At 33.6% G+C, this 13472-nt stretch overlaps 1 protein-coding gene across 3 annotated transcripts in view; it reads left to right on the forward strand.

Moving 5' to 3' along the window:
* Nucleotides 1-13472, forward strand: part of Syt7 (Synaptotagmin 7) — a 104974-nt gene that overhangs the window by 4088 nt on the left and 87414 nt on the right. For 2 of the 3 annotated variants that reach the window (XM_035862412.2, XM_085659388.1), the window contains one exon: nucleotides 729-841. The exons of the other annotated variant lie outside the window; for it this stretch is intronic. The gene's annotated coding sequence lies outside the window, so the exon portion shown is untranslated. The remainder of the gene's footprint in view (nucleotides 1-728; nucleotides 842-13472) is intronic. 3 annotated transcript variants of the gene reach the window in all.

Here is a 13472-nt window from a genome sequence, read left to right on the forward strand (position 1 = left end):
ATTCGCGAACGTATATAGATTCATTCGAATCTGATAAATTAAGATTAAAATGAAAAGAAAAGAAAAAGAAAAAAAATTGAGAAAATTGTTAAGTCTGAAGAAAATAGAAAAAGAAGAATAAAAAAGGGTATATATATGTATATATGTATATGTTAGGCATTTATTTATGTATATACCCAAATGAATACGGAAAATAAAAGAAGAGGAATAAATAGAGAATATAGAAAGAAAGGATTTCAAGAGTTACGCGTCGGTAAAGGTGAAAATAACTAGAGAAAGGGAAATGGAAGAAGATTGGATATGCAAATAAATCAGTATTTCGATTGAAGCTAGAAGATTTGAGAATTGAAATTTAGAACGTTTATCTCGCGTTTCGCGATATTTTCATATATTAACTTAAATTTTATTTTGTAATAAATATTATATACAAAAGAGCCATACTCGATACGAAACGAGATAAAGGAAAAAAAAAAGAAGAAAAGACAAAATGGAAAAAAGAAAAAGAGAAAGCACTTTTTTTTTTCGTTCTACTTTCATTTTCCTTTCCAGCATCCGATCTCTATCTTGTTATCTCTTGACACTTTTTCGTTCCGCACTTGCTTTTTTTGTGACATTAATACATGAAAAGTATCTACTCAAACGATGGGTTATCTTTGTTTCTTTTTTATATCAGAGAATATTCTCTCTCTCTCTCTCTCTCTCTCTCTCTCTCTATTTCTATGTAATAGGAAGATGTAAACGTGCATAATCTTCTTGAACTGGTCGATCCAGCTGTACTTTCATCACTAATCTCGATGAGGATCTAGGAGACTGACTGCGTTTCATTCTATTCCATCGATCGGTGAGTCTTCATCCACATTCTTCTTTTTCTTTTTTATTTTTTTTTTTCTTTTTACTTCCTCTTTTGTAATAATTTTTTTTTTGAAAGATCTTATCACACGAGGAATAAATAATAAAAGGATATTTATTATCATCATAGCTTCCTCGTTTTCCTCTTGTCCTTTTAGTTGATTATAATAAATATTATATGATCATGGGACAAACTAGAAAATTAAAATAGCGTAATTGCTAAAACATTTTGACAATGGACTGAAATAAATTGATAGGATCGATCGTATCCGTAGATATAAAATTTTGTTCCTCGTCGTTTTCCTTCTACGGCATTCTTACAAGATAAATAAATTCTCGGTAGTAAATCCCATTGGTTTCCCTTTGAATTAAACTCCTGTAAAACGGTCTATCACGATCAAAGACATTTCAAGTTCTTTTCAGATTATTCGCACTTGATGTCGAAGAATCACATAAAAGATTTACGATATTTGTCTATCAGACTTAAAACTTCGACGTTGAATTTTAAACTTATTGCCGTATATTAATTTCCATTAGTTTTTTTCTCATTTTTTACTTCTTTTTTCTTTTTTCTTTTCTTCCTTTTTTCTTTTTTTTTATTATTATCGATCAGATGAATTTTATGGTAAAAAAAGTATTTGAAAAGTAAACGAGTTAATTACCAGTAGGAGAAAAAAGTTTTTCGTTAAACATTTTTGCCAACTTCAACAAAATTCGAAGGACTTTTTTTTCGTATTGCGAGGATTTCATGTAGATGGCCGATCTGCGTATTGCATGTACATATCGAACAGATGGTAGAGATAGGAGGCAGTGGTTATTTCACGCAAAGTTGAACAGAAATATCTACATGATTCGTTTCTAGGTAAAACCGATCCTGTTGCGCTTTGAACGTGGTAGTACAGATTTCGCCCTTAGCCTTCGGGCATTCTTAGTGCGAATAATTTTCAGTCGACCAAGGGGTTAAGTGTTCTACGGAAGGAGGATTTGATAAGAAGCTTTGAGATTCCAGCGAAGTAGTAGTATATTCTTTCATACATTCGTCGCATAAAACTTTCCCCATTTTCCTTTCGTTCTTCGGAAGTACAAAAGGACAAAAAAAAACAAACGAACATCGCATGGCATACGATAGTTTCAACGAATTTATTGTACTCATGGAAAAAGTAGAATGGCGGGTGTAGTTGTAATTTCGAATTGCCAGTAACGCGATATAAACTCGAATGCAATTTAGCTGAACTGCTTTGTCCTTAAATTCCCTTGATACCTATATTAAAGTCTACGCACATACATATGTATGTATGCATGTATGTATATATGTATATATATATATATATATATGTATGTATGTATATACGAGTATATATGTATTTCTATCTATATATTTATCTTTGTTATTACGGTTCGCTCGACAGAGTCGACCCTGTGAATATTTGAAATTCGAAGTAGCCTGGGCTCGATCGTTTTCTGGCGAGAGTTCAAAGCGCACGTCGAATCGGTTTCTTCAAATTTTGATCGTTCCGCGATATACTTTTATTTTCTTTTTTCTTTCTTTTTCGAAATTACTTCTATTTATTTTATAATCAACGGTAGATCTTTATCGGTGTAACGAGATATGCTTTTATCGCAAACACCTTGCGGTATTTTTCGCTTTATTGGGCGACAGGCTTGTAATCGATTTTTCTCCCTGTAGAATTTAACGTAAAGATTTCATCTAAGCCACGTGAAATTTCATTATGGTTGTGCATTATGGGTTCGATAGTTACGATAAAAGCTTCGTACTTATCGAAACGGACGTATATACTGTGTATATATTGTGTGTGTATTGGGCGTATATATTGTGTGTGTACGTAATACATATATATATATATATATATATATATATATATATAGATTTATTTATATGTATATATATATATACATACACACACACATATATATATATATATATATATATATATATATGAACTTTTAAATATAAATGTGATTGGATGAAAGAGAAAAGAATAAAGAGAACAAGAGCTCCCGAGTTCATATTACTCCACTCACGTCAGTCGTATGCATGTGAAATAAATTTCAATTCATCGCAAGGAAGGTTTCGGAAGCCAATTAGTGGCTTGATTGTAAACCGAAAGGTGATTTACATCAATCGACTTCTCTATCGATTTGTCTATCGGTATATATAACCCCATACCTGATGGTTATTACCATCATGAATATTTCTTTGTCTTATTCCCAATGATAATAATTCATCTCGCAATATCTCTGCTTTATAATTAGTTTTTTGCCTTAACGCCGTAATTTCTTTTTAGAAGCAGCTCGTTAAGTAAGCGAACGACTTTGTCTAATTGTTTAACGATTCGTAGACATTTTCTCCTTAATGCGATCCCGAATACCCACTGTGTTAAGTACGTTTTGCTTCGAGTTTGTCTTACGATAAAGAACATGGGGAGGATGCTTGGAATTACACTACGGGGAAACACAATTTCTTTTTTTCCGCACAAAAGTACCATCATGTATTAGGTACTTTTTGCGAGAATATTCACGATACGTTGCTCGTATTTTCTGGACGCGTTATAAAAAAAACATCCTTTATCTGCCTTCTTCCTTTTATTTGTTTCTTTATCGTAAAAGATTTGTCAACGTAAAAATGTTACTTTAAATTAACCATTTGCATCACCGGCGTAAAACATATTTGGCGTTTGATATAGTATAGAATGATTTTGTTAATGATTACGTATTAATTTCTATTTACGACACCAACTATTTTGATAACAATAGATAGCTATAAATCAATAAATGTATACGGGCAGAGTATTCGTAAGACATAGCGGATTGTTACAATTGATCTAGGAAACCATCGTGTACGGAAATTAAAAAAGAAGATTACGAGTGGAGCCAAAGACGCCGTAAGACGATGCGTATACTTCGAGAGTAAATAAGATGATCTATGTGTTTGTTAGCATCGAATACAATTCTGTTTACTTCGATTAAATACATTCGTTTGTTGGAGATGAATCATTTCGGAATGGAATGAAAATATTTTGTTCGTTTTTGGGTTTTTTATTTATTTAGTTTTAATTTCGAAATATAAATTGAAACTATTTCTATTTATTATGTTTTTTAGAACCTGACCATTCATTGAAACAATGCTAATTTATCAATGATCCATTCGTCGACCGTGAAATTACAAAACGCTCGTTTTATTGTGATATATATATATATATGTGGTACTTCATATCTAACGGAAGTCGATAGAAATGAAATCGTTGGATACGTATTGCACGCAATCTGCGTTTGCCACTAAGAAGCGTACGTTTGTGTTGTATAATTTTAATATTGAAAAGTACTGACATGCTTTTGCTGGCGTATACTGGGACTGCCTACGCGTTATGCATAGATTTCCATATTTGAAAGTTAACGTGAACGTGACTGGGGTCGTTAATACTTATATTATGAAAGCATGAATTGATGCGAGAAAAGGATGGGAAACAGCAGCAGCAGCAGCAGCAGTAGCAGTAGCAGTACTACCAATAACCTTGATCCTTTGGGTATTTATAGAATATTCGAACGAAAATCTCTGCCCTGTCTGGCTTTTCTCGCTTCAATGGATCGCAACAAGGATTTGCTCTCTCTCTCTCTATCTTTCTCTGTTTCATCGTTTTTTAAACGTTATCTCGAAATTTCTCATCATTTTCAATAGTATCTTATAAATCGAAAATATATATTATATTTTCTGAAAAGAATAATATAGTTTCGTTTCTAATGGATCAGCTAGATCGTTTTGATAGAAATTTTTATTTACTATTTGAAAGGCATACTTCACTCTCGGCTTTATCTTTTTGACGCGATCTTAATATACGACGAGGAAGTTTCATCAATCAGTAGCACAGTAGATGATGGTTCTCTGTATATTAAGAAGCGGTCAAGGCTACGTCGCGATATTGACAATCCGTCGAGTAGAACGGGTCATCTATGAATAACGCTCTAAATTTTGGTCCCCTTTAAGATTTATTCCGGCCAGTTTCGGCGTCTTAAAGGGATTTACAACGGGCTACGATAGCTTGAATTTATTATGCGACATTGTTCTCTCGTTCATCCTCTACTTTCTCCCCACTCCTATTTCTATCCTACCTAAGAAATATTTATCTTTCTTAACTTTCTCTTCCATTTCTCTTTCCAAATATTAATGCGTCAAATGAGAAAATACGCGTCAGATATTTCTTTTCTTTCTTTCTTTTTTCCAGCCGATGTAATCTTTTCGATTAATCGATTATATGCCATCGTCGATTCTTTTAAGTGTCTTCTTTATTTCACTTTCTCTCATTACTTTTTCTCTTCTCATTTCCATCAATAACGTAGCTCGTTAAAAGGCACTTGGATGTTCGCAATTACTTATACAGAAGGTAAAGATTTGTATCAGACAAAGTTGGCTAACTGGTGCAATTTTGTAGTTTACACAAACAACCCAATATTTATTCGAGCGTATTTGATCCTCTTTGTATACGAGCTCTTCCTCCCTTCCCCTCCCCACTCACTCTCTCCCTTTCTCTCTCTAGGGACTATCCGAATTACACGGTTATTAACGAGCTAGATACGTATGTATTTTTTTTTGTGACGTACTTGGGAGTGTGCACGTAATTCGAGCCTCGAATTGGATCGACTGAAATAGGAAAATAAAGAATAGGGAGAAGAAGGATTTTTGATCTTTTTAAGAATGATAAGTTTTTTATCCTTTTGCAGAAAAAAAGACCCCACGGTAAAAGACAATTTGTTGACAAATTTTCTTGGTTTGCGAACACGAAAAGCTTGTAAAGCGTGTCACTAACCCCAAGTAGAATCGGAATTATCGTTTGATCAAGCTTCAAATAACAACGACATGAGACGTCAGGATACTTCGCATCGCGTTACATCATAAAATATTTGCTCCCGGGAAATAAAAACGAGTTGTAAAAATCGATTTAGACTCGCGTGACCGACATTCTATGAATCCCGCGAGCGGGTGTATATATAATCTTAACCCTTGCGCCTGTTATGGAAATTTCATTGGGTACCGATACAATGTCGCTGATCGAATATGTATGACACATATTTGTAAATAAAATTGCTCGAATATGCTGAGTTGGTCCTTTTACTAAAGCCATTTAATAACTATCGAGTTTAGAGCAACAAATAGTTTAGATATGTAGTGCAATAAAACGTTCTTGTCAAAGGAGACAGAGAGAGAGGGAGAGAGAGAGAAATATATAGAACATACTACTACGTAAATTGTCTTCCCTTTTGATTCTCCTCTTTGTTAGATTAATGCTTCGATAGCGGTCAATGAGATCGTTCATACAATTACGGCGACTTTGAACGGTTTAACATCGAGTTAGAAAGGCATTAGAGCGTAGAGTTATCGCGATCAGATCGTGTCGATTATAATGCTTTGTCACCTCGCGGGCCGAAGGATGTGATCCCGGTGCAATTGCGGTGGCGTCTATCCCATTGAAGTGCTTAGACGTGGTCTTGCCGCAATTGCCCACCTTATGTGTGAGCGTGTGTGTGCGTGCGCGCGTACAAGCTTAGGGTCGATAAATTAGAAATGAGGTCAGACGAAAAGTTGTCATAGAACGAGTGAACGAGAGAGGAGAAATTTTAGCTTTTCCACGAGTGCTCGACCAAATAATGTCTTACTTCAAACTTTTAATCACACCCCTTTTTTACGATCCAACTTTCTTCCTGCGAATTGAAATCTTTGTTTTTAAGTTGGTACACATCACTTTGCAATTTTGAAAGATGAGTTATACGAGTGAGAGAAACAGAGAAATAGCAGCTAACACATTATTTTCTTTAGAATCTAATCGAATTTGTCAATTCGTGATATCTCGTCGTTTTTATTTCTTTCGTCACTTTTGACGCGACTCCAAATGTGTATCCACTATATAAGTTTTAATACAAGTAGTCGAGTGTCACGCGAACGTAGTAAACTGTAGCGTAACTGTAGTGTAGTAAGCTGTTTGCTAGTATCACGAGCAGTAGTGTCAATGTGCGAATTATTTAACGATATCATATAGCGAATTTTAAATTTCCTCGGATAAATCCTTAAAAGTTTCAACTCTAAAATGCAACGAAAGGTACTGCGATCGATCGACTATATCTCTTGAGAGATCCTCCACGATGGACTTACTTTTCCTTATAATTGCGTTCCAGCAATCATTTCCAGTGAATATTTGCATTTATCCAAAAGTCCAAAGTTTCTTGTAATTGTATTGATAAGTTCGAGTGTTCCATCATTACTGGCTCCTTGCTTATTCCAAATGCTATTATTCGAATTATGTCGAATGTTGGGCGTTGATTGATTTTACATTTCAATCGAAAGACTGAATAAAGAGGGATGTTATAAAGAGAGAGAGAGAGAGAGAGGGAGAGAGAAAAAGAGAAAGAAAAAAATTTCAAGAAGAGAAATGAAATCGAATTTGCGTAGATTAAGTGATCTATATACGTGCCTTGTTATTCCGGACCATTTGTCTTATGGGACAGCAGTAGAAGTTTTTTGATCCTGTTAAGGACACTTACTATACGTCTCATTTCAACTCGGTTCTCATCCTTCGTATAACGTCGACTCTGAACTCTTTTTTCTTTTTTTTCTCCCTCGAGGAAGCTACGTTTCACCGATGAGAGAGAAAACAAGAAAAAAGAAAAACAAAAAAAAAAGAAAAGAAAAAAGAAATGAAAGGTGTATTATATCAATCGGAGAATATTATTATTCTCTATTCATTCATAAACTACCTTCATTCAGCCGTTGGAAGCTTAAAGAGATCGCGGACAAAGCTGACTTTGGACGTATACAAATGGTCACCTTCTAACAAGCGAATGCAACGTTGTGTGCCGTAACAAACGATTCGTTCGCGGACGGTTAAGTTAAGTTTCTTCGTCTGGATTCATGCCAAAAGCATTTCAACGTGCCGGAGTGAAACGCGTTTTCGTCTATTAACAAGGAGAACCTTCACCATCTGGACTCATCGATCGTACGTATGAAACGACAGGACGTATTATCTGCCATTTTTTTTATTTTTATTTATTATTTTTCTTTTTTTTTTTTTTTTTTTTTTTTCAATAAATAAAATTTCATTTCAAATGCTCGTAGTCACATTCGAAAATTCATATTCTTTATTTCCAATTTTTTTTCTTCTTTTCCTCCCTTTGCGATCTTTTTTTTATCTCTCTGCGATGACAAAATATATAGATTGAATTTCGGTTAGCGACGCGATGTGAAAGCCGAAGGACACAGTAAATGTATAACGTTTTGGTTCAATGAGCATGTCTGATCTAATTGATCAGTATTGTAATGTCAGTATTGTAACATTGCGACGTAAGCTTTGGTTAAATTGATTCAAAGAAAATATTTGTTTCCATTGTTGAGATATTACGAGCTATCAAAATTTTGACGTCGTTATGCGAACGTAGAAAAATGATGATTCGTAATTATCAATTTAATAGTAATCAATTTGTTTCGATGGAACACATTTTGAACATTTGAAGATGGTAAAAGATGGTAAACGAAATTTTGATTCAACCGGAAATAGGGATAATGAAACGATTCGTAGGATGTCTCGCTATATCATTGACTCTATTCCCTCGACTATGGTTGGTCGCATTCGACCGTGTAGATGTCTTGTACTCGCGTAATACGATTTTCCAGGTGTATCTATATCCATTAAAGCGAGTCCACTTTCGTCTGATTATGAGCCGAGCTTGAGACTATATGGATGTACCTATCTACCACGTAACGTTACGGTGTCAAAGAAAATAACTATCTTTTACAAGATATTTTATCGACCTTGTATTAATGTTGCGTGTAAAGGAGACATTGATATTGTCATCGTCGTCGGTTTCGATCGATTTTTCGTCGATTCTGATATCGTTTTAAGATAGGATTTTCTACTTTCATTTCAAATCCAATATATATATATAAATATATATATATATATATATATATATATATATATATATATCCTTCTCGCTTACACTTCGTCGCATCTTTTTAGCACCAAGATTTTCATGCGCATGAAAAGTCGCATCTTATCTTTTGTTGCCACGTTCGACGTTAGCCAAGGAACTTTGTGAATCCTATTTCCTAAATTCTAACTTTTTTCTTTTATCTTTTTTTTTTTCCTGTAGAAAGCTTTTCCTTTTGTGGTAACGTCAATCGGGTATGAGACCTTTGATATCAAATGATTGATAACAATTTCTAACTCTGTTCTAATTAACTGATTTTATTTCTGCGGATTACCACTCAAGGTGGAAGAAAGTTGAATTAATGAATTCGATAAGAGAGATCGGAGATGTTGAGGTAACGGTACCTTTGACGGTTCGTTCATTTCTTCATTGACACTTACATCCTTTCTATTGTCTAAAATTCTCGTTAAATCTTCTTTATCTTTTATCTGTCTTATAGATGAATCTTTGCTTTCTTCATAACAAAAGATCGCGTTTCAGTCATCTCCATCTTGTACCTGAACGTTCGCTATTGTGCGTTCTAAATCTTGTCACTCAATCTTTAGCAAACTGTGATGAAAATCAGCGATAACGAGGAAGTGAGATAGAAAGAGAGATGGGGAGAGAGACAGAGAGAGAAAGTTGCACAAACGACGTAATCTAAAGCGGTATTCACTTTTTGGGATTCATTTGTGAAACGAGAGTAAAGACATGATTACTGGTGTCGCATCTTAATATTATCCGCTTGACGTGATTAACGTTTTACACGTTCTATGTATTGTTATGTGCACGAGAAACAGAGATTTATCATCAACAATATCAACATCCGTATCGACGTTGCATCGCGTGCAATCGACAATGTAACGTTACGTTAATATATCTTCAATCGTAAATACATCCATATATATATATATATATATATATATATATATATATATATATATATATATCTCCCTATTTCTCCCTCTTCATTTCTCTCGTTGGTGTTATTGTTGTTTCAAGTATTTGTAATCAATAATGCAACGTTCTTCACGCACGAATGAAATTGTTTTTATTCATTTATTAATTTCTATTTTTTTTTCTATTTTTTTTTTTTACTCGTATTCACCTTTTTAAAATGTGAAAAAAATATTTTCTTTTTACATACGAATTTTTTTTTTAAAAGTGTCTAGTCCTTTCGACGAACGTTTAAATTTACACATTGTTTCGTTAACTTAAGCCAGCTGTCAGACGGTATTTCGCCTCGTATATGTATACAGTACGACAACTTGAAGTTGGTCCATTTTCGTAGGTCGTCGACGAAGGGATTTGCGGGTTTCGTTCATCGAGCGCCATTTTACGTTTCTAACGACGTTAAATTCAGCAGGATTCCAAGTGACGTTCACCTTCTCTCTCTCTCTCTCTCTCTCTCTCTCTCTCTCTCTCTCTCTCTCTCTCTCTCTCTCTCTCTCTCTCTCTTGTTTCTTCATTCTCAGTTTCTAATCTCTCCCGTTTTACGCTTCGGTGAACTAGTTTTGAGAAAGTTGTTAATGCCCTATTAGAGTATCTATGCACTTGTGTAATGCTTTTCCCACAATAGCGGGCACCTCGAATGGATATTTCAATTTATAAGATTAAACAAAAAAAAAAAAAATAAAAAAAAGAAAAAAAGAAAAACAAAGAAAAATACATGAACATTCAGAAATTTTCACACGAATATTATTTTACAATTATCGTTTCTACTTTTGCAGATCTATATTTTTTTTTTTCTCTTTGAGTCAATGCATTTTAAACAAGTACTTAAATTATTTGATTTTGTTTGAATTTGAAAATCCAAATATCTTTTTTCAACAGTTTTCCTCTCCGTCATTTCCTTTTTTCTCGTCTTCTTCTTTTTTATTTTTTGCTTTAAGATTTCAGGAAGTCGGCGTAACCGTTCACGGCGTCGTCACGTTTTTCGTGAGCGGAGTACATTTTCGTGACGGTGAATTTTCTGACGATAAGTAATTAATCTGTGAGGCCCCGAGAAGCAGGAGTAGATCGTATGGAAGTTAAAAAGTATCGATCTTGTTGTTTCGCACACGCGACGACGCCCGTACAACCCGTACATATAATGTGTATTCTATATATATATACACATACATATATACGTACATACATATATACATACATTTATACATATACGTATATATATTATATATATTATATATATAATATATATACGAGTATTTTATGTATATATATTATGTATATCCTTAACGTTCGTGAAATTCGAGCAAAGAGATGCATGGTGAAAGAATACAAAATAAAAAGAAGTAGTACAGGTTGTGTTATGGGGCGGAGGAAGAAAATATACGAGTATGTATTGTAAAATTTATCACGGTCTTGAAAATGGCACCCAAGTGAGGGGCCCTTTAATATATCCTTAGCCTTTGTATTCCATGCAATTTCGTCGCTCTTCATTAAATTCTATTACAGTTTTGTAAGTACTTGTGTTTCTCTCTCTCTCTCTCTCTCTCTCTCTGTCTGCATTCTCTATTTTAAGCATTAGGCGAATCTCGAGAATTAATTACGATGTGTCTTGTCTTCTGTTACGAAGTACATTTCACACCTACTAAATTTCTCGAAACAGGAATACGTGTAAGCCTCACGGCTATAGGTTATTCCCATAAGAATTACAGAACTTATTTTCTCTATATATGGAGACGCCACCATGGTCGAGGGTGGATAAAGGATATAGAGACACGAAAAGCGAAAAAGAAAACGCGGAATGGAAAGAGAGAGTTCTATTTAATTATTAATTTTTTTTTACGATGTTACACGCGACTCTCTACATCGTTTCAATGTTGGATAATAATAGCCTTTTGCCTAGGTGAAAGCTCTAATACTCGTGTATTCAATTTCTACTTCATCACAAGTATTTCTTTCGATATTTTTCAAATCTCGCGTAATAAAAAACCTCTTATACTTTTTATATGTCGGCTTTGATTAAAACGATATTCTTGTGACTCTATAAAAATTTAATGAAAAAATTACGTAACAATCGATAATGTTTCCTACAATTTATTATAGTTAATCATTTAACTTTTTTCTCGATATATATATATATATATCTTATAGGATATATTTTATGTTCTATATTACTTATATTTACGAGACTATTACGTAATACATAAATCTTTGCAGTTCGCGTTTGAGCTGGTAATATTTAAAGAAAAAAAAAAAAAGAAAGAAAAAAAAAAGAAAAAGAAAGAAAAAAAAGAATCGTTCTACTATATGGAAAAGAGGGTTTAGTCGCAACCCTCTTATCCCTTGAAACCTCACCGCAAATACCGGCGAACAATGTGAAAAGTGATCTAGCTTATTGTTGGACAAGTTAGATCTGTAGGCACGAGACGTTTTTCTTCGTCCTTATACAGAATAGAAAAAAAAAACGAAACGAGTTTTGCGATTTTTCTTTGTCGAATGAAAATTTTTTCATTAAATCAAATCTCTCGAACATATTGTTTTCAGCGAAGGAAATAATTTTTTTCTTTTTTGTTTTTTTTGTAACAAATCTTTTAACAGTCGAATAATATCTCGTTATTAATAATTTATATTATCTTAGTGTTTGATGTTAAATAAATCATAAAATTTGTTACATGTTTATTCCAATATTTATAAAGTTAGATGAAGTTTCAAAAATTCTCTAGCAGAAACTTTTACTCGTATAAATTTGCATATACTTGACAAAAAACTTAAAGTTTCTAAATTAATAGATATTACTAGACATGTTTCGGAATAATTTTCTTTAAGAACATTAAAATGTTTCCTTGTCTGATTTTTCGCATTCACAAAGAGATATGCAAAATGTTTCGTTGTGACATGTCTCTATATAGTTTGTAAATTTTATCTCGCCTAAAATGAAGCGTAAGTTCCAATTCTTTTTTTCTTTTTTGAGTTGCATCTGTAATGGAACGTGAAATTAATATTACGCGAGCACTCTGTTTTTTCCTCTTCCTCTTTCTCTCTCTCTCTCTCTCTTTCTCTTTTTTCAGTTCTTCTTTAAAGAGTAGCACAAGAGCTTACCATGGTAGCCGGCGGTTGAAACGTGAGTGGTTAATAATTGCGAAGACTGATGAGTGGTAGAGAAGAGTAACGGCAAAGTCGTAACTTTTGAACAATGGAAGAAGCTTGCGAATTTCAAAGCTCGCAACCTTGTATTCTTATTATGAAACGGTCTTTGTGTCGCGTGTGTGTTTACCAATTCCATTTTGATTCTGACTTCGTTTCACCGATACTATCTTTTTATCCTTGTTATATGTGCTCTATGCAGAGTATTAAAAAAGTGTATTTTCGATTTAGAAAAAAAAAAAAAAAATACGTTACTGTTCGTATGTTTTTATTTTTATTTTTCTTTTTCTTTTTTTTCAATATTCGCAAATATGCATAAGCAGACACGAAAGAAATTTTGTCGAGAGATGCATTTGCGTATCAGTGAATAATTAGCGAGTTTTTTAATTACATCGTATATCGATGTAGACTTCAGCAGAAAGAGAAAGAGAGAGAGAGAGAGAGAGAGAGAGAGAGAGAGAGAGAGAAGATATTTAGAAAAATAGACAGGATATAGAAATATACGTCTAATCATAAATGCGTTTGACGAATGGATCAAAGCAAACAATACTGTTTTT

Source organism: Vespa mandarinia, chromosome 9 (genome assembly GCF_050613455.1).
Source record: "Vespa mandarinia isolate Hongniang chromosome 9, ASM5061345v1, whole genome shotgun sequence".
NCBI lineage: Eukaryota > Metazoa > Arthropoda > Insecta > Hymenoptera > Vespidae > Vespa > Vespa mandarinia.